Source organism: Mus musculus, chromosome 18, assembly GCF_000001635.26.
Source record: "Mus musculus strain C57BL/6J chromosome 18, GRCm38.p6 C57BL/6J".
In the NCBI taxonomy this organism is placed as follows: Eukaryota; Metazoa; Chordata; class Mammalia; order Rodentia; family Muridae; genus Mus; species Mus musculus.
This window is the reverse complement of record NC_000084.6, coordinates 64,183,649-64,204,755: the sequence shown is the minus strand read 5'-3', so window position 1 is coordinate 64,204,755 and position 21,107 is coordinate 64,183,649. Positions and strand designations below refer to the sequence as shown.

General features: G+C 43.0%; 1 long non-coding RNA gene and 1 pseudogene across 1 annotated transcript in view; both read left to right on the top strand.

Moving 5' to 3' along the window:
- Positions 1-21,107, top strand: part of St8sia3os (ST8 alpha-N-acetyl-neuraminide alpha-2,8-sialyltransferase 3, opposite strand) — a 119,457-nt gene that overhangs the window by 72,425 nt on the left and 25,925 nt on the right. The window lies entirely within an intron of this gene.
- Gm45934 (predicted gene, 45934) lies at positions 4,205-4,652 on the top strand (annotated as a pseudogene).

The window sequence follows — 21,107 nt, the reverse complement described above, 5'->3', positions numbered from 1 at the left end:
TTTGGTTGGGAGACTATTAATGACTGCTTCTATTTCTTTAGGAGATATAGGACTGTTTAGATCATTAACCTGACCGTGATTTAACTTTGTTACCTGGTATCTGTCTAGAAATTTGTCCATTTCATCCAGGTTCTCCAGTTTTGTTGAGTATAGCCTTTTGTAGAAGGATCTGATGGTGTTTTGGATTTCTTCAGGATCTGTTGTTATGTCTCCCTTTTCATTTCTGATTTTGTTAATTAGGATTTTGTCCCTGCACCCTCTAGTGAGTCTAGCTAAGGGTTTATCTATCTTGTTGATTTTCTCAAAAAAACAGCTCCTCATTTGGTTGACTCTTTGATAGTTCTTCATGTTTCCACGTGGTTGATTTCGCCCCTGAGTTTGATTATCTCCTGCCATCTACTCCTCTCGGGTGAATTTGCTTCCTTTTGTTCTAGAGCTTTTAGATGTGTTGTCAAGCTGCTAGTGTGTGCTCTCTCTAGTTTCTTTTTGGAAGCACTCAGAGCTATGAGTTTTCCTCTTAGAAATGCTTTCAATGTGTCCCATAAGTTTGGGTGTGTTGTGGCTTCATTTTCATTAAACTCTAAAAAGTCTTTAATTTCTTTCTTTATTTCTTCCTTGACCAAGGTATCATTGAGAAGAGTGTTGTTCATTTTCCACGTGAATGTTGGCTTTCTATTATTTATGTTGTTATTGAAGAACAAACAGACTTAGTCCATGGTGATCTGATAGGATGCATGGGGCAATTTCAATATTTTTGTATCTGTTGAGGCCTGTTTTGTGATCAATTATGTGGTCAATTTTGGAGAAGGTACCATGAGGTGCTGAGAAGGTATATCCTTTTGTTTTAGGATAAAATGTTCTGTAGATATCTGTTAAATCCATTTGTTTCATAACTTCTGTTAGTTTCACTGCATCCCTGTTTAGTTTCTGTTTCCATGATCTGTCCATTGGTGAAAGTGGTGTGTTGAAGTCTCCCACTATTATTGTGTGAGGTGCAATGTGTGCTTTGAGCTTTACTAAAGTGTCTTTAATGAATGTGGCTGCCCTTGCATTTGGAGCGTAGATGTTCAGAATTGAGAGTTCCTCTTGGAGGATTTTACCTTTGATGAGTATGAAGTGTCCCTCCTTGTCTTTTTTGATAACTTTGGGTTGGAAGTCGATTTTATCCGATATTAGAATGGCTACTCCAGCTTGTTTCTTCAGACCATTCGCTTGGAACATTGTTCTCCAGCCTTTCACTCTGAGGTAGTGTCTGTCTTTTTCCCTGAGATGGGTTTCCTGTAAGCAGCAGGGTCCTGTTTGTGTAGCCATTCTGTTAGTCTATGTTTTCTTATTGGGGAATTGAGTCCATTGATATTAAGAGATATTAAGGAAAAGTAACTGTTGCTTCCTTTTATTTTTGTTTTTAGAGTTGGCATTCTTTTCTTGTCGCAGTCTTCTTTTTGGTTCGTTGAGGGATTACTTTCTTGCTTTTTCTAGGGCGTGATTTCTGTCCTTGTATTGTTTATTTTTCTGTTATTATCCTTTGAAGGGCTGGATTCTTGGAAAGATAATGTGTGAATTTGGTTTTGTCGTGGAATACTTTGGTTTCTCCATCTATGGTAATTGAGAGTTTGGCCGGGTATAGTAGCCTGGGCTGGCATTTGTGATCTCTTAGTGTCTGTATAACCTCTGTCGAGGCTCTTCTGGCTTTCATAGTCTCTGGTTAAAAGTCTGGTGTAATTCTGATAGGCCTGCCTTTATATGTTACTTGACCTTTCTCCCTTACTGTTTTTAATATTCTATCTTTATTTAGTGCATTTTTTGTTCTGATTATTATGTGTCTGGAGGAATTTCTTTTCTGGTCCAGTCTATTTGGAGTTCTGTAGGCTTCTTGTATGATCATGGGCATCTCTTTCTTTATGTTTGGGAAGTTTTCTTTTATTATTTTGTTGAAGATATTTGCTGGCCCTTTAAGTTGAAAATCTTCATTCTCATCAACTCCTATTATCCGTAGGTTTGGTCTTCTCATTGTGTCCTGGATTTCCTGGATGTTTTGAGTTAGGATCCTTTTGCATTTTGTATTTTCTTTGATTGTTGTGCCGATGTTCTCTATGGAATCTTCTGCACCTGAGATTCTTTCTTCCATTTCTTGTATTCTGTTGCTGATGCTCGCATCTATGGCTCCAGATCTCTTTCCTAGGGTTTCTATCTCCAGCGTTGCCTCGCTTTGGGTTTTCTTTATTGTGTCTACTTCCCTTTTTAGTTCTAGTATGGTTTTGTTCATTTCCATCACCTGTTTGGATGTGTTTTCCTGTTTTTCTTTAAGGACTTCTACCTGTTTGGTTGTGTTTTCCTGTTTTTCTTTAAGGACCTGTAACTCTTTAGCAGTGCTCTCCTGTATTTCTTTAAGTGAGTTATTAAAGTCCTTCTTGATGTCCTCTACCATCATCATGAGAAATGTTTTTAAATCTGGGTCTAGATTTTCGGTTGTGTTGGGGTGCCCAGGACTAGGTGGGGTGGGAGTACTGCGTTCTGATGATGGTGAGTGGTCTTGATTTCTGTTAGTAGGATTCTTATGTTTGCCTTTCGCCATCTGGTAATCTCTGAAACTAGCTGTTATAGTTGTCTCTCGTTAGAGCTTGTTCCTCAGGTGACTCTGTTAGCCTCTATAAGCAGACCTGGGAGGCTAGCTCTCTCCTTAGTTTCAGTGGTCAGAGTATTCTCTGCAGGCAAGCTCTCTTCTTGCAGGGAAGATGCCCAGATATCTGGTGTTCGCACCTGCCTCCTGGCAGAAGTTGTGTTCCACTCACCAGAGGTCTTAGGATCCCGTGGGGAATCCTGTGTGGGCCCTTGTGGGTGTCGGGAGACTCCGCTGGCAAGGCACCCCGGTGCTCGAGTCTGTTTTCCTGTTTTTCTTTAAGGATTTGTAACTCTTTAGCAGTTTCTCCTGTATTTCTTCAAGTGAGTTATTAAAGTCCTTCTTGATGTCCTCTACCTTCATCATGAGATATGCTTTTAAATCTGGGCCTAGCTTTTTAGGTGTGTTGGGGTGCCCAGGACTGGGTGAGATGGGAGCGCTGGGTTCTGGTGATAGTGAGTGGTCTTGGTTTCTGTTCATAAGATTCTTACATTTGCCTTTTGCTATCTGCTAATCTCTGGAGTTAGTTGTTATAGTTGTCTCTGGTTAGAGCTTGTTCCTCTCGTGATTCTGTTAGCCTCTATCAGCAGACTTGGGAAACTAGCTCTCTCCTGAGTTTCAGTAGTCAGAGCACTCTCTGCAGGCAAGCTCTCCTCTTTCAAGGAAGGTGCACAGATATCTGGCATTCAGACCTGCCTCCTGGCAGAAGATGAAAGCCCGAAACAGGGCCTGACTTAGAAGCTGTGTCACTTCGGCCTGTCCCAGAAGCTGTTAGCTTCTCTAGTCCACACTCTCACCTGTGCAGACTAGTCTCAGAGGCATCTGGGAACTAAAATGCCTCCCCCAGGTGCTCCAGCAAAGACCTCTGGCAGGGAAGGTGTTGGATGTCTGAAGTCTGAAGTGGGGTCTTCCTCAGAAGCTGTCCTCTAGGGACCTTGGGGGTGTCTGCCAACTCCGCACCCAAGGTGACCAGGTGCTGGCACCGACTGGAAGGGATTTGTGACCCTGGTCAGGCCGGGTTTTCTGCTTCCCTAATGCTGTCTCAGGTCCCGCATGATTGGAATGTAACTGAAGTTGTCTTCCACTCACCGGTGGTCCTAAGATCACGTGGAGAGTCCTCTAGGGACCTTGGGGGTGTCCACTGACTCTGGGCCCAAGGTGACCCAGTGCTGGTGCCGACTGGAAGGGACTTGTGACTTCTCAAGCTTCTCATTTTTGATAGGCCTAAAAGTTCAAACTCTTCTTCCAGGTCAAAGTCAGCACAAGACCGAAACATCATTAGCTGTCCTTCCGCACTGAGACAGATTCCTGCAGGACTCAACATTTATAGCTCAGGAGGCACAGAGCTTCCCCAGAGGGAACATGCTGGATAATTTAAAATCTCTGAGGTTCTTGAGGAAAAGGGGGCTTTCTCCTTTCTGTCATCCCAGTAGAACACAATAAAACTTGTCAGTCACACACCGTGGTATATACTGCAGACAAATACTCCAATCTAGGCGTAGGAGGGCATGGGTTTATATTATGTGTGCTAAGTCTTCTCTACAAAGATTGGATATAGTGCTGGTGTAGAAAATGAAACCATCGATATTGAGTGTCCTGGGAGGTCAGATTGCTGTCAGATATGACTGCTGGACATGGACACAGACATGGTCATGGACATGGTAAAGTGGAACTTCCAGATTACAGGTGGTGGAAAACTGAAGGGGCACCATTAGAAATGATGATGAAGAAGCTTGCTGCAGGAAGGTTGAGGGATCCATGGGCTTGCAATGAGTCTTGGAGATACATGGGCAGCTTTGCAAGCAATGCCACCTTCCCGAGTGTAATCTTAAAAGGATTCAAATGGGGGTTTGCTGCGTTTGTGGCAGCTTTAGGGGCTGAATATTTCCTGGCTTCCCAGAATGATGATAAGCATCACTGAAGAGAACACCTTGTGACGTCTCTTTCATAAAAATAACGTTCTCTCACTGTAGCATCCTTGGCTGTATGTTTGTCCTTGAAAGAGGAAGAAATAAATAAATAAATAAATAAATAAATAAAACAAAACAAAACCATCTGTGTGTTTCAAACCCAAATTCTCTCTGAATCCGGGAAGAAGAAGAATCCAAGAGACAGAAGAACTAAAGCAACTTATCTGTTTCACAGGAGGGTCCCATCCTACCTTAGGGAGATGGGGTCTAGTAACAAATATGCCAATTAAATGGTCGGCATAGGGCTGGGGTTGCAGCTCAGTTTTGCAAACATGAAGACCTGAGTTTGAGTTCAAGGACCTACATAAAAAGGGCCAGTCATGGTGTTACATACGTGTTCACATAAAGCTGAGGAGGTGAAAACAGGGAGGGCTGTTCGTCAGTGGCCTGACCTACGTGGTGAGCTTTAAGCTATTGGCACCCACGGAATGAGAGCTTGAATTTCTGCCCTCTATATTGACATGCACACACATCAACACACACACCGTACGTGCACATGAACAGACATAAACTATTTGGTGTAAAGTACCATCTAAAATCTACTGTACAGTTTATGCCCCCAAGAAATAAAAGATACATGATGTAATAGGCCTGAGGTCAGTTTTCAGATTTCACCAGATAGAGGCCATATAAATCCTGGGACTTTTGGAAGCAGCGGTGAATGTGTTAATCTTAAATGTCAACTCAACCTAATTGAGGAATGCTAGGAAAGAAGTCAAGCATGTTCCTAATTATGTCTGTGAGGCTGTTGCTAGAGGCAAGCAAACTGAGGCTGGGAGTCCCTCCCTGCACGTGGGCAGCAGCTTCCATAGCCTGGAGTCCAGATACAACAACACATAGTAGGAGACAAAGCCCACATGCTTGCAAGCTTGTTTCTTGAGCACACTCCTCTTTGCTGACACAGTTCTTACAGATATCAGGTTCCTGTTTCCCTAGCCCTCGAATGAAATTCATACCAGCACACATTCAAGGAGCTTCAATTTTGGACTGAGGTTAAACCATTAGTCCCCCAGCTTTGAGTTTCTTGGAATAAGGAGCTGTCTTTTTGTTTGTGCAACTTGCAGAGACTTCCCAGTGTATGATTATTCTAGCCAACCCGAATTATGTGTATGTGTGTGCTTATGTGAAATATATATTTCTATATATATATATCACTCAGACCAATACAAGGGGATTGGACCCTCCATTTCCCATGAAGAGAGAGTCCCCTGTGCTTCTTAGAAGTGGTGTCTCTCCCTCAACAGAGGAATGGATACAGAAAATGTGGTACATTTACACAAGGGAGTACTACTCAGCTATTAAAAAACTGAATTTATGAAATTCTTAGGCAAATGGATGTATCTGGAGGATATCATCCTGAGTGAGGTAACCCAACCACAAAAGAAGTCACTTGATACACACTCACTGATAAGTGGATATTAGCCCAGAAACCTAGAATACCCAAGATACAATTTGCAAAACACAAGAAAATCAAGAAGGAAGACCAACACGTGGATACTTCATTCCTCCTTAGAATAGGGAGCAAAATACCCATGGAAGGAGTTACAGAGACTAAGTTTGGAGCTAAGATGAAAGGATGGACCATCCAGAGACTGCCCCACCCAGGGATTCATCCCATAATCAGCCATCAAATGCATATATTATTGCACATGCCAACAAGATTTTGCTGAAAGGACCCTGATATAGCTGTCTCTTGTGAGGCTATGCCAATGCCTGGCAAATACAGAAGTGGATGCTCACAGTCATCTATTGGATGGAACACAGGGCCCCCAATGGAGGAGCTAGAGAAAGTACCCAAGTAGTTGAAGGGGTCTGCAACCCTATAGGTAGAACAACAATATGAACTAAACAGTACCCCTGGAGCTCGTGTCTCTAGCTGCATATGTAGCAGAAGATGGCCTAGTCGGCCATCATTGGGAAGAGAGGCCCCTTGGTCTTGCAAACTTTATATGCCCCAGTACAGGGGAATGCCAGGGCCAAAAAGGGGGAGTGGGTGGGTAGGGGAGCAGGTGGCGGGGAGGGTATAGGGAACTTTCAGAATAGCATTTGAAATGTAAATGAAGAAAATATCTAATAAATGATTGAAAACAAAAAAAAAAAAAAAAAAAAAAAAGAAGAGGTGTCTCAAGCATCATTATGCAATTGGTCCACAAACCACAATGGCTGGCTGGCTGGTGATGCCGAAGAGGCAGTTCTGGGTTTTATAGGTTTTTTTTTAATAGTTTTATTATTTATTTATAGACTTTTAAAAATATTTTATTACATATTTTCCTCAATTACATTTCCAATGCTATTCCAAAAGTCCCCCATACCCTCCCAACCACCCACTCCACTTTTTGGCCCTGGCGTTCCCCTGTACTGGGGTATATACAGTTTGCATGTTCAATGGGCCTCTCTTTCCAGTGATGGCCGACTAGGCCATCTTTTGATACATATGCAGCTAGAGTCAATGGGCTTTATAGTTTTAATCTGGGAATTTTCCTGAAGGAAAGACTATGAAAGGACTACATAGTTTTGAGGGGAGTGGGAAGAAGTTCATTTTCATGATGAGATTATTTTTTAAAACTGAGACAAACCCCCTTACCTCCATGATTCCATCACCTACCACCTTCTTTGCTCTGTCTTATAACCAAACTTCCTGAGAACCTTGCTCATCTCTTTCTTCCTCTAATTCTTTCTCCTGTATTCATGCCTTACTCATGGGCTTCAACCCCATCCCTCCATGGAAACATCTGACAAATGTCCCCGTGTGAATAAGCCTAGGCGTCTTTTGTTCTGCTCTTGCTGAGCTCCTAGACACCACGGAACACAGCCTCCACCCCCACCTGACTCTGGTTCTCAGCTTGTGGGTCGTGACCCCTTTTGGGGATAATATATCAAATATTCTTTATAACATATTTACATTACAATTCGTAACCCAAAAGTGCAGTTATGAAGTAGCAACAAAATAATTTTGTGGTTGGGGGTCACCACAGCATGAGGAACTGCATTACAGGGCCATAGCATGTGTGTATGTATGAGTGTGTATATGTGGAAGGCTGAGAATCACTGCCCTAACACAATAGGCTATTTTTTTTTGTCTTAGCCATTTCCCTACCCATCTTCCTCTGTCTCCTTGAGGATGTCTTCTCTCTGCTCCATCTATGTTCCACATTTTCTGCAGTCTGTATGCTTCTTGATTTACTAACATCTTGACTGTCAATGGCATTCAAAGTTACTTCACAGACAAGGCCCTCTGTGCTCACCAACTTCTTAGGGTCAGAATGGCTTTTCATTTGCAGTGTCAGTCCTCACAATGGCTGTGAGATATACACAAGTCATCGTACAATTAAAGGACTCTCCTTTTCTAGTCAAGCTAGTTACCTGATACAATACTCCAGAAAACTCTGTGTACAGTGTGTGTGTGTGTATGTGTGTGTGTATGTGTGTGTGTATGTGTGTGTTTGTGCATGTGTATGTGTGTATATGTGTGTGTTTGTGTGTGTATGTGTGTATATGTGTGTGTTTGTGTGTGTGTGTATGTGTGTATGTGTGTGTGTATGTGTGTATATATGTGTGTGTATGTGTGTGTATATATGTGTGTGTGTGTGTGTGTGTATATGTGTGTATGTGTGTGTATGTGTATATGTGTGTGTATGTGTGTGTGTATATATGTGTGTGTATGTGTGTGTATATATGTGTGTGTGTATGTGTGTGCATGTGTGTATGTGTGTATATGTGTGTGTATGTGTGTGTGTATATATGTGTGTGTGTATGTGTGTGCATGTGTGTGTATGTGTGTGCATGTGTGTGTATGTGTGTATGTGTGTATATGTGTGTGTATGTGTATGTGTGTGTGTGTGTATGTGTGTGTATGTGTGTTTGTGTATGTATGTGTGTGTGTATGTGTGTGTATATGTGTGTGTGTGTGCGTGCGTGAAATCAGAGAACAACCTCTGGTGCTGGTCCTCACTTGCCGCCTTGTTTGGAAAGCTCTCTTTGTTGTTTGCTGATGACTGCATCAGGCTAGGCCATAAGCCACAGGGGATGCTCCTGGCTCCACCTCCCTTCTCACCACTGGAAAACAGATATACTATGCACCCAAATTTTACACAGGTTCTGGGAATTGAGACTCATGCTTGCATAGCAAGCTCTTTATCTACTGAGCCATCTCTTCATCCATGAATCAGTAGTTTTTAACCAAGATAATTCAGCCTCCAGCTTTAGGAAAAAAAAATCATACCTCACTCTGAAGGGGACTATATAGTAGTTGGCTAAAACAAACAAACAAACAAAAATAACACTTAAGGAAAAAAAAAAGTAAGTAGATGCCTGTAAAAAGAAATGCATCCCAGGATGCCTTGCAGTAAAAGTCTGCCTGAGTCACAGATGTACTGGAGGCCTCCCCTTAGCATGCAGATATCTATTCATCAGAAAGAGAACTTGACATTCTGTAGGATTCAATCACAAATTAACACCACCATCAGTTCTCATCAAATAACATATGAACAGCACATCTGAAAACTATCTAGCAAAACCACTCAACATTACATGTGAGGTTCAAAGACGCCTATTTGGAAATTGCTCCTTTTAATCATACACTGGAAACATCAAAATGTAGAAAAACTAGTTCTTGCCTCAAATTAATGACGATTCTCTATGGTTGAAAGTTTTTTTTTTCAATGAAAGAGATGGAAAAATGGTTAATGCCATATAAAAATGATGTGTAAAGGGTCATGTATGGGTATGATGACTGAAAGCATCCTAAGATTTCTTTGGGGACACTTGTCATAGTGTCCCATTGGGTAAGAAGATCCCATTTATTCCTAAGTGGGCACTATGAAATCCATTTTGAAGGAGAAACAGCAAATAGAAGTCGGAGATTCAAGTTTTCTAAAGGTTGATTATTGGAAAGAAAGCCATCCAAGGCAAACTTGAGCCAGTGGAAACTCCTTGCACAAGCATCTTCCAGCACACCCTTCCACTGTATCCCACTTTTACAGACACACACACACACACACACACACACACACACACACACACACACACACACACCGTCTAAGCCTCCAGACATCATGGTCCCATTCTGTAATACCATTCACTTTTGGCCAAGTCTCACTCTTTCCATCAGTCTTCTTCCCCAATCACATCCCACCTTCTCAAGCCCTTCGTCACTCTGTGATGTGTGTGCTCTGTTACTTTCAAGTAAATGGCATTGTTTGAAAGACAACCATCTGCAGATAGCCATGCAAGGCTAAGAGATGTTTACAGGGAGGAAGTAGAGCTGTCTGAAGGGCATTTCTCTGTGATCCCAGTATGCTCTGTGTTGAGGGGGAGAGGGGGGAGAGCATGTACTTTAGAGTTTTCATGGAGTAGAATTTAAATAAATGTTGGAGGTTCTACTACTTCCTTCCCAAGAGCATCTGTGAATGTTGCTTAACCTCTTTGACTATCCATTTTGTCGTCCATGAAAGATGAGTTCTTACTTCTCAGGACTGAAGAGCATAAGAGGCAAGTCCTGTGCCTAGAACAAAACAGGTGCTTCTTAGAGATGGTTTGTAGCTTCATAGGCCACTGACCCTGGCTATGCAAGTGTCACTTTGTCTTCAGTGTTGGTTGAAGGAGTCATAGAGGTAAACGCATGCCCGAGGAGGATGGTAGAAGCCCTGTGGTACAAAAGTGAAGGACGAATCCTAGAGATGGAAATGTCTAAATGGAAAAAAGGGAATGGAGAGTTGGGGAGAAGAGGAAATATAAATCTAAGGTCAAATAAGAGGTCGAATAAATCTAAGGTTTATGAAAAAGGCACAAAGAAACCTGCTACTTTGTAAGCTAATAAAAAATTAAATTTTTAAAAAAGACAACTGTTTCTCAATCAGTGTACACAGACCCACACCCTAGCTGTGTTTCTAGACTGGCTACATGGACTCAGTCCCAAAAGACCCCCCTACCCGACATGGATGTATATTCTAGTAGGCAGAACGTCCTCTGATCCAGAAGTTAGTCCCACTGTTATTTCGGAGGGCTCTATGCTAAACTGACTGTCTCACCTAGAGTATGTAATATTTCCCTTGGGAATTAGAAAAGTCACTCATGTCGGAGCTCCTGACACCTGTACATTTCTATGTAAGTGCTGGCTGTGAGGAAGATCATGTTCAGATGGGCCTCCCACGTGTTGAAGGAAGCTAGATCTTCAAATGTGTCCCGCTTCCCAAGAGGGCCCGGATGCAGAGGACTAGAGAGGTGATGGGGAAATGACTTGTTTTCTGAAGATTTTCCAGAGGTTGTTTCCACACCATTGTTATGTGAAGACATTCCCACTTCCTGCAGATGTCTCAGACTCTCCTAAGGAAGTCTGATGAGGTGAAGTGTGTGATTTTTCCTGGCTTCCTGAATAATTTAGAAAACCTGTCATCCCAGAGGCTACCTCTTCAGCTAGGGCAATGCTTCTTTCTATAGGACTGAAGGTGGGAAGGCTGGCGTTTGAAACAGTACCTCTCAGCTCACAGTGGAATGCTCAGTATTTGAGTACTTTCCCTTCTGCTTTGGATATTCATGGAAATTCTGGGAGAACAGGAGGAGCCTTGCCCCATGTTCCATCCTATTGTTCCCGTGCCCAGTTATGAGATAGCATGCTTGTAAGAGGAGATGCTGATGATGGTCCTTACGTTTGCTCCAGCAGAGAAGCTCAGAGATGTATTTTAATTATGTGTGCATTGCCCAACAATCAGGGCCAGGGGTCAAAATGAGGGCTCACAGACACAAACCATTAAGATACCTATAAACATTTTATTAAAGCCTTTCCTGTTTCATTTAATAGTTAGTGAACACTTGCTATCTGCTTGGGGTAGGGGTAGGGGCTAAAAAAGACATGATGATATCCAGGAATTTCTAATTCTTTCAAGAATGCAGGCATGCCAGTAACCAGAACACTGGACCCCCAGAGCTACAGGAGTTATGCAGAGGGAGGAGCATAGGTAATCTGAGGCAGCTCCACAGAGAAGAGATGCTTGACTTGGTTGCAAAGGATGAAATGGGTGAGAAGTGAAAACCTGATGATGTCACATGGTACTGCATGAAAAGAACTGAAGACAGGCATGGTGGGGGGAGGGGGGTTCTGAGGATGGAACTGCTGATTGGTAGAGCAGGGGAGGAACTGGAACGGAAGACACAGGCAGAGGCAGGGCTTGGAAGGAGTGCCTGGAATAAAGGTGAGCACCCCTAAACAAGGATTATTTACTTGGTCACAACTATTTTCAAAACCCACTAAGGACTGGGACCATGGTAATACTCAGTGAACAGTCAATAGATACTGCATGTCAGAAGGACATGGAGTTTTATCAGAGTTTTAGAATAACAGCTCTTGGTATAAAGGGGTATAGGGATAGCAGAGGGGTTTGTAGGCTGGGCACTATTGTTAGTTGCCCAGAACAACCCTTCTCATCTGGACACAGAAGTTCTTGAGCAGTACCTAGTCTTTTTTTTATTCAGACATCTACATCTCTGGCCTGGTGGGTGCAACGGAGTTTGCCTCGGGCTAAGCCAATGAGAACCTGGCAGCTTTTCAGTCAGGGATGTGTCTACTTCTATCTGTTTCTACTCAGATTATTCAGGAAGGGGTCATGAACTTAGAGTAACGTGCAACAGTCTTGCACCATACAGTAGGCAGACTAGACAGGAAGAACTGACAAATGGAGAAATGGAGCTGAAACAACGCGTCACTGGTTGTCCTGGATCTAGCTGTGCCTGAAACCCCCACAAGTCTCCATTATGCAAGTTAGCAGGTCCCTCTTCTAGCTTAGGGCTCTGGGAGGTAAGCTTTGAACTTTGCTATGTCAGCCCTGACTAGAACAATCAATTAGGAGCCAGTTTCAGAAGACTTAATGGCTATTACAAGCTGACAGCAAGATAAGGAAGACTTTGACCTGCTCTCCAGAGACACTTGGATAGGCATTCACTTGGAGTTCCGTCTTACCCAAAGGCATAGTAAATGTAAAGATATTGTCATTTATATTATGTATACTTTATATATTTGTCTTGTGTAGCTCCAGGGACCCAGCACATAGGCAGTCCAATAATTTTTTGTTGAAGGCCATTGGCATTCCTTAAATTTCTTAATTCTATTCGTTGCTTTCTTGTTCCATACTAAATCTCCTTTGATTTTAAGCTCCCAAGGTTTAGGTTCTGGTTTAGCTGAGTGTTCCCCTTTCCTCTATTCCTCCAGAAATGGAAGTAGGAACTTCTGAGTTGAAGTAGGGGAGAAGTTAGAGAGAAAGAAGAGAAGACGTTTGTTCTATGGCAAAAGGGTTGGTCCTTCCTTCTTCAAACTCCTCCTACAGTCTGGAAATCAGAGCAGAGGAAGAGACGTGTGTCTCTCACTTGAGGGGGCAAAGGCCTGGGATTCAGGCTCATAAACAAATCTTCCAAGGAGCGGGGTTCCAGTGATATCCTATGAGGCAAGTGGAGAAGAGAAAACTAAGGAAGTTTCTGGGTCTCTGTGGTCATGTGAGCGGTAGGTGGATAACCTGCAAAGGGTTCTTGTAGCTAAAACTAGACACAGCGAATGCACTCCTTGCTATGGTCACCTGGGGGGGTGGGGTGGGGTGGAGGTGGGAGGATGGTCACATGGAAGCAGAGGATGGACGTGGGTCAAGAGCCCAAAGGAGTTGCCTTCTTCTGTTCCCAGAGCAAGTCATAGCAATATTGCATGTGGATTTACAGGGAGGTTCTGGAATGTACAGCAACCACTCACATGCTCTTCTGTAGATTAGCTCTAAGGCAAGCCAAAAGGTTTTAACTGGGGAAAATTATTCCAAAGGTGTGATTTTTTTTCTAGAAAGTTGACAGCAACTAGGAGAAGGGAAAAAATTGCCTGTAATAGACATGACATCTTAATCATCAGTATTGAGGAGCCATAATGCCAGACTATAGAAAGCTTAAATAAAACTATTGTAGCTCTCTTTTCTTTTATTAAGGAAAGAAGGCCCAGGAGTACAATACCAGAACATGAACTAATTTGGAAAGCTTGCTGGTAGGATATTGTCAGTCACACCAGTGATGTGGATAAAAGGTTTTAGCACATGAATAATTTCAGTGAAAGGGCTTCATTGCTTTTTATTTGCTGGACATTTACAGGAGAATAAACATGCTGCTGGTATATATCATAGACGGAGCGAGCGAATATCGGCGAGTGAAGGCAAAGGCCCTCGGATGCAGTGATCAGGACAGACAGGGTTGCTTAGCAACTGGGCAACCAGAGAATTCTCTCTCCCATTCTTTTGTTTTTAGATTGTTGTAACCTTTGATCAATTTTGGCTCTATAACAAAAGCCTCAGATGTTTTGAGAGAAGGGTACCTGTTAATTTATAGTAGCGAGGAGGAAGACATAAGAACACACCTTGTCTCTCCGATTTCATGTTAAACAGCAAAACAATCTAAAATTCCTTTTGAAGCCTTATCTCCAACGGCTGGATCTTTGATGAATCAGAAGATCCATGATAAGCGCTCCAGAGGATGTTTGCTGTCTGTCAGTTGCTTTTGAGTCCCCTGTTTGCTGGCCAGCTTTGGAGCCCTTGTCCTTGGTTCTGTATCCATTCTCCAAATCTGGAATCCTCAGGAGCCTTTACGCCCTTCCTTCTGAAACCATCCCAGGATCAGGGAACACAGCGCTGGAAAGTGGACCATCGTCTTCTCTTATGATTGCTTATTTTATTGTCTAAATTTTCTTGTGGGTGTGACGTATGTGAATGCATGTGGTGGCGGTGCCTGTGTGTATGGAGGTCAGAGTCCAACGTCTGATGTTGTTTCTCAGGGTGCCACTCGCCTTGCTCGTTTGCTAATTACTTATCCATTCGCTTATTTTTTCAGATAGGATCTCTCACTACTCTGGCCTTGACCTCTTCAGCTAGACTGGCTGGCCAGCGAGCACCAGTGATCAAGCTGTGCTTGATTACTAGTACAGGTCCCAATAACTGGCTTTCTTACAAGCCTCCTGGGGATTTGAACTCAGGTCCGATTGCTTGTTTGGCAATCACTTACCTTACTGAGCCAGAGCCTTGGCCCCTCATTTAAATTCTAACATGCCAACACACTGATGTCCACAGGTTCAGCTACCAACCAAGTGAGTTCCTAGGCTCTTTGTTCCCTTCAAGGACTTGGAAAGCCGGGAGGACTAAGGGAGAGGAAGATAATGATCCAATCGGCTCATCTTCAAAGGCCCGGGATGCAAGGAAACTATCAGACATTTCTGCATTCAGCTGCTTGGTAGAGAGTACGCACTCCAGCTTCTTCAGGATCAGGCTGCCAATAGTTGGGCCGCAGAGGTCAAGCCTATTTCCATGAAATTAACTTTCCCGAATCAATCAGTCAAGGACTCCTAATAAATTAATTGTGCCTAGCTTGTCTTAGGTTGAAAGAGATAAACACATTCGATGGCTCCTGAAGGAGGGAGCAACGGGGAAACAAACGTTTGGAGGAAACATGGAGATCTGCATTTTGAACACAGGCTCTCTCTCATGGGGATCTATCAGTCCCAGAGAAATGGCGACTTGAACACTGTGGTTCCTGCATGCATTAAAATGAAAAGGGATGATCGAGTCCTTTGGAGGGCCAGTTATGGAGTGTGTGTTTGTTATATGTGTACTTCTCCATGGATTGCCCCTGGCTGGCTCAGTGTACCTGAGAAACTTCTTTCAGTAGGTAGGGTCCTAGACTGGGTAGGTTGTAGTGTCAGAGTGATAGCTCTAGTGTAATTTTTTCATTTTGTCTAAATGTCTCAACACCCTCCCTTCACGTTTAAAGGTGAGTCATTCTTTCAAATCCACCTACTGTGCATTGTTGGGGCTAGAGGAGGGGTGTGTCTGCTCCCGCTCCACTTCTCCATTTTGAATCCGTATTCAGATATGTGGTCAGCTCACTGTTCACACCAAGCACACAGTAGCCTTTGCTGGAGGGAAGATATGCAATGCTCTCCTGCTCCCCCAGGCTGCCCTTCTCCAATTCAGCCTGGTCTAGTTAGCCTCGGGGCCTGACATCTGCTACTTTTCTCCCTGTCCTCAACTAACTGCCAGGGTGGGGTAGCACTTTGAACTCCAAGTGTCTTGATGTTTGCACTGTAAGTTGAGCCTTAACTCTGGCTCTCCACCCATTTCTGCATTCCAGGGAACTTCTGCAAACTTTCCCCGGGCTCAGTGAGAGCCTGGAGAATCCCTAGGAGGCCAGTTTCAGACTCAAGGGCATAGGAATAAGAACCAGCCCTGCGTCCCGTGAACTGTCTCTGGATGCCCTGTGCCCATTAGCTGATGAAGGTTACATGACATTCCTTCTCATGGCTGCTGCTTTTTTTCAGGAAGGCTTCCTTCTTGCCAAAGGAGCCAAACCCCAGAAATAAATAGGTCAGTGGAATAGCTGAGCTGTTAAAAGCCCCACCAACTCCTAGCAGTCACACAGGGCCATGGTTTCAAATGTTTGAGTTAAATGTTTTACAGCTGAGACAGTTCCTTTCTGAGGCCAGATAATGTCTGGGTGAATGTAACCTAGTTACAGCCAAGAACTCCTCCTAATGTACTCTTCATGCCCTGGTTGATGCTAGAGCCGGGTAATTCAGTGTGAGGTCAATTCGATTTAGTAAACTGTATCAACGAAGTTGGTAATTCTGTGATATAGAACAAAGCAGAGGCTTGACGGGTACCATCTCAAGTTAGAATCATGCAGGGGGCACGTGTGAGCCTCACATCTTTATCCTTGATTATGAATTGTGAATTTGGGGGAAGATAGGAGGAATTTGGTGTAATGGCAGTTTGAAAAAAAATAATGGATTATAGAGAAAATGACAAAGTTAAAAATATACATCCTGGGGTTCATAAACCTATAAATCTCTTATTTTAAAAAATCTTTGACGAGTGCATCTCTTAACCTTCATCAGCAAGCCTTTTTTCAATAGATGGCAATTAGTACAGGAGCCACAAGGGGTCAAGGTGCAGAGAGTAGGAGAATAGAAACTGTAGAGTGCTAGGCCTTGAATGGGACACCTACACCACACCCTTCCTCATACGGGTTCAGGATCATTGCAAAGAGGGGGGAGAAAGGGTGTAAGAGCCAGAAGTGGTGAATAGCTATAAGGAAATGGTGGGTGTGGGAGACAACAAGGCAGTTACATTTATGAATTCACAATGGCTAGGAGAGCATGCATGTGGCCTGCACAAGCTCAAGCCAGACAAAGTCTTAGCATGGAGTGGGGAGGTGGTTCCCACGCCTTAGCTGAGGAACCACTGGCAATTGATAGCTACTAGGAGGAGGGTGTTTTGTTTTGTTTTGTTTTGTTTTGTTTTTTTAAGGATGTAAACCAATAAGTTAATCAAGTTCCAGTGGACAGCTGTATACCCAGGAATACACGGGCAGCACAAGTTAGAGAAGAAGAAGAAGAAGAAGAAGAAGAAGAAGAAGAAGAAGAAGAAGAAGAAGAAGAAGAAGAAGAAGAAGAAGAAGAAGAAGAAGGAGAAGAAAAGAGAGGAGGAGGAAGAGGAAGGAGAAGGAGGGGGAGGGGAAAGAAGAGGAGGAAGAAGGAAAAAGAAGGAGAGGAGGAGGATGAGAAAGAAGGAGGAGAGAAGAAGGAGAAGAGGGAGAGGACACAAAGTTGTGTGAGTGAGGAAGGGAGGGGAGGATCTAGGAGGAGCTGGGAGGAGCTGGGAGGAGTGGGTAGGATCAAGTACACGGTGTGAAATTCTCAAAGAACTAATAAAGATTGCAAAACCTTTGAATTAAATTCGAGTCAAGATTTCTGTAATTTTAGTTCCCTCAAGGGTTGACAATAATTCTTATTTGTAGCCTTCATAGAAATAAACGTTTGGGTAGAAGAATGCCTCTTTGATGTACTCATCTTTTGGTCATGGCCAGCTGCACACATTTATACTTAAAAAAAATGGACTCTTAGCTAAAATGCCAACTGTAAAGATTTAGTTTGATTTATCACAACTACTTTTCCCAAAGGCCCAACCTCATAACGTCACCACACTGGGGGTGGGAGGATTGGGTTTTCAACATACAGATTTGATGGGAACACATATGTTAGGCTGCTCTGCTTAACAATACAAGGGCGATCAGCCACAGGTTGGTCATCTCTCAGTAATCAAGTCTGTTTTCATTTTTTAAACAGCAAACTTCTTTTTTCACTGCAGTCCATCTTCTTGAGCCCAAATCCTCCATCAGCAAGTAAAGTTGAGTCACTTAAATTTCCTTTGTCTCAGAGGTTGCTCTGAGGGCCAAATGGGAGACACAAGTGTAGAACTTAAACTGGAGCAAAATGAGGTTTTATTTAAAAAAAAAACTTACTCACTTTACATCCCACTCACTGCCCCCCCCAGTCACCTCCTCCCATAATCTTTCCCCTATCCTCCCTCCCCTTATCCTCTGAGTATCCCACCCCTGGGTATCCACCTACACTGGTACTTCAAGTCTCTGGGAAGCTAGGCACTTCCTCTCCCACAAGGTAGCCCAGTTAGAACAAAGTATCCCATATACAGGCAACAGCTTTTGGGATAGCCCCCTCCCCTTTTGTTTGGGCCTCACATGAAGACCAAGCTACACATCTGCCACATTTGTGTGGGGAGGCCAAGGTCCAGTCCATGTATGGTGGTTCAGACTATGAGAACTCTGGGGGTTCAGGTGAGTAGACTCTGTTGGTCTTCCTGTGGAGTTCCTATCCCCTTTGGAGCCCACACTCCTTCTTCCTATTTTTCCATGAGTCCCCAAGCTCCATCTACTGTTTGGCTATGGGTGTCCGTGTCTGTCTGAGTCATCTGCTGGGTGGAGCCTCTCGGAGGACAGCTTGCTCCTGACTGAAAGCAAAACAGAATATCATTATTAGTGTCAGGGATTGGTGTTTGCCCATGGGATGGGTCTGATGTTGGGCCAGTTATTGGCTGGCCATTCCCTCAGAGTGAGTTCTTAACCAACACATTAGTCTTGTGTTGTGATACTGCACCTTAGTTACAACCATGGCAAGTAGGCTCTAGTATTCACCAGGAGAAGTAGACCTTCAAGTGACAACTCTACCGGTGCTCCTTTTGGCTCCACTGGAAGTCACACGGGATGAATCCCGTGAATCAGATTGGGTGCCATATACAGGGAATAGACAGAACCCGGAGATCTATGTAGTATACATCCTAAGACACCTGAGGTTTGTCACCCAATTCATACAAACAATTGATGTATTTAAAGCTTTTCCAAGCCTCTAAGTCTTTGCTGGACTTAATCTGTGGCCAGAATTAAATCTTGACCAATAAAGCACATTCAGAATTCAGCTCTCTTTTCAGGCCTAGGCCTCCAGTCCCACAGACACAGGTGCAGTGACTTCTCTGAGCCCGACTCTTCATCTGTAAAATTGAGAGAATAATAAATTCTGCTCCCAAATACTTATTACACAGCTTAAACGTGCTTGGCACATGGTGATTATAAACTATTATAAACTCTACATTTTTTTAAAAAAAATTATGGGTGATATCTAGTTAACTAAAGATTCTAATTAGTTATGGTCATTTCAGTGCAGAGATCAGACTGTGGGAAGCCCAGCCCCGGTGGATACATCTACATCATAGCTCTCGTATCTATGACTCAGGATGCATCATGGACCTGGGTGTGGAAAGATGATAAGAGCCAGAAAACCAGGAAGTCTGCTGTGAAAATCCACTCATAGAAATTGTCGCAAGGTCTGAACAATGGCAATATCAGTAGACAAGCTAATGAAGGAAGTGGAAAATCCTTACCAGGTCACACCCCTGAGCAAGGAGCTACAGGCAAGTGATGTCTGCTGAGGGAGAGAGAATTAGCTTCTCCCAGAGACCAGCTCCCATTGGTCGTCTAATACAGTGTCCAGCCCTGAAACCATATACACACAAACAACAAAAATGGGTCAGCAGGTCATATTCGTATATTTGTACACACACACACACACACACACACACACACACACACACACATACAACACTGATAATTGGGGAAGAAGAGGCTATCCATTTGAGAATCAGAGGTACATGGAAAGAGCTGAAAGTTGAAGGGAGGGATCCCAGAGAGGCTGTGGGGAGCACATAGAAAGGGGAAATGATGTAATCATATTTTAATGAAAATGTATGAAAAATAAAAGAGTGAAAAAAAATAGTCCTGCCAACATAGCCTAGAAACTTCACTACCGACTATCTAGCCAAAAGAAGTAAAACCAAATATATAAAAATGAGACCTGCATACCACATCCACTGGAGCATTTACCATAGGCAAGATATGGAACCAGCCTATGTGTTCAAGGTGTTCTATCTGTATAACTTTAAACATGGAGTACTATTGAGAGTCTAGAGAAGAAAACCTGTCCTTCGAAGCAGTGTTAGTGAACCCAGGGGGAACTTGAGTTATGTGAAATAAGCCAGGCATAGAAAGACACAGGTTCATGATGGGACTTATGTTTGGAATCTAAGACTTGAACTCTTGGACGAAGAGAGAAGAATAGTGGTTTATCAAATGAGTAAAATCTGAGGGCTATTGATCGGGATCTGTTTATTGTACAGTAGTAACTGTGGCTAACAACTTTATACTTGTGTCTAGCAATCATGTACTCACACCTAGTGATGATGTACTTGTGGCTAGTGACCATACACTTGTGGCTTAGTGACTTAAAGCTTGCTGAGAGAATAGACTAAATATTTCTGACCTAAAATAACAATGAGTAGATAAAAAAAAAACTATTCAAGGTGAGAAATATTCATGCATTAAAGACTCAACTAAGTGAATTCTGGTTAGCTGGAATTACTTTGTATTATAGGCAAGTCTTTTAAATAAAAAGATCTGTTTTCAATTGTTCAGGAAAGACAGTATACCACTTATTTTGCCTTGAAAGGATGAAGCATTTAAAATCTTGCCCTGATTTCCCTCTTGTTGAGTGGGTCAGAAGTCCAATTAGAAAGTTGTTGGTTAGGTTAAGGTGTACATGACACTACATATGTGCACTTAGCAATTAATGAAAAAAGAGGCCATGAATTTGAAAGAGAGCAAGGAGGGGTATAGAAGATTTGATGAGAGAAATGATGGAATTGTGCTATGATTTGAAAAAAACAACTTAAAAGGAATTATAAAAAGTAATTTTAAAAAAGTTTGGCCTGGTGCTTCCAGAAATAGCATGCCCACAAAGTGTGCCCTAAGTACTCACTGGTTGATGAGGGAAGGTGAGGCCTTCTCTTTGCTGAAGCTGTTATTTGCTGCTTTCAGGTTCATCTGCTAAGGGCAGCTATACCACACATAGTAATTTTCCCTCTGTTTTTTTGCTGAGTTCTACAAAGAACATCTCTTTCGCAGTGAGAATGAGGTTCTAAAGATGGCTTCACTTGCTGTAAAACAAGTTGGTTGGGGGTGCCAATGTCTTTACTCTGAGATAGCTTATCCCAGCAGGAAAAAAATGGCGCTCCAGGAACTGGAATTGAAGTTTTAGATACTGAGGCAAGCTAAGAACAGTCGAGGGGCCATCAGTTCACAGAAGAAAGTAAGGAGAGGGGGTT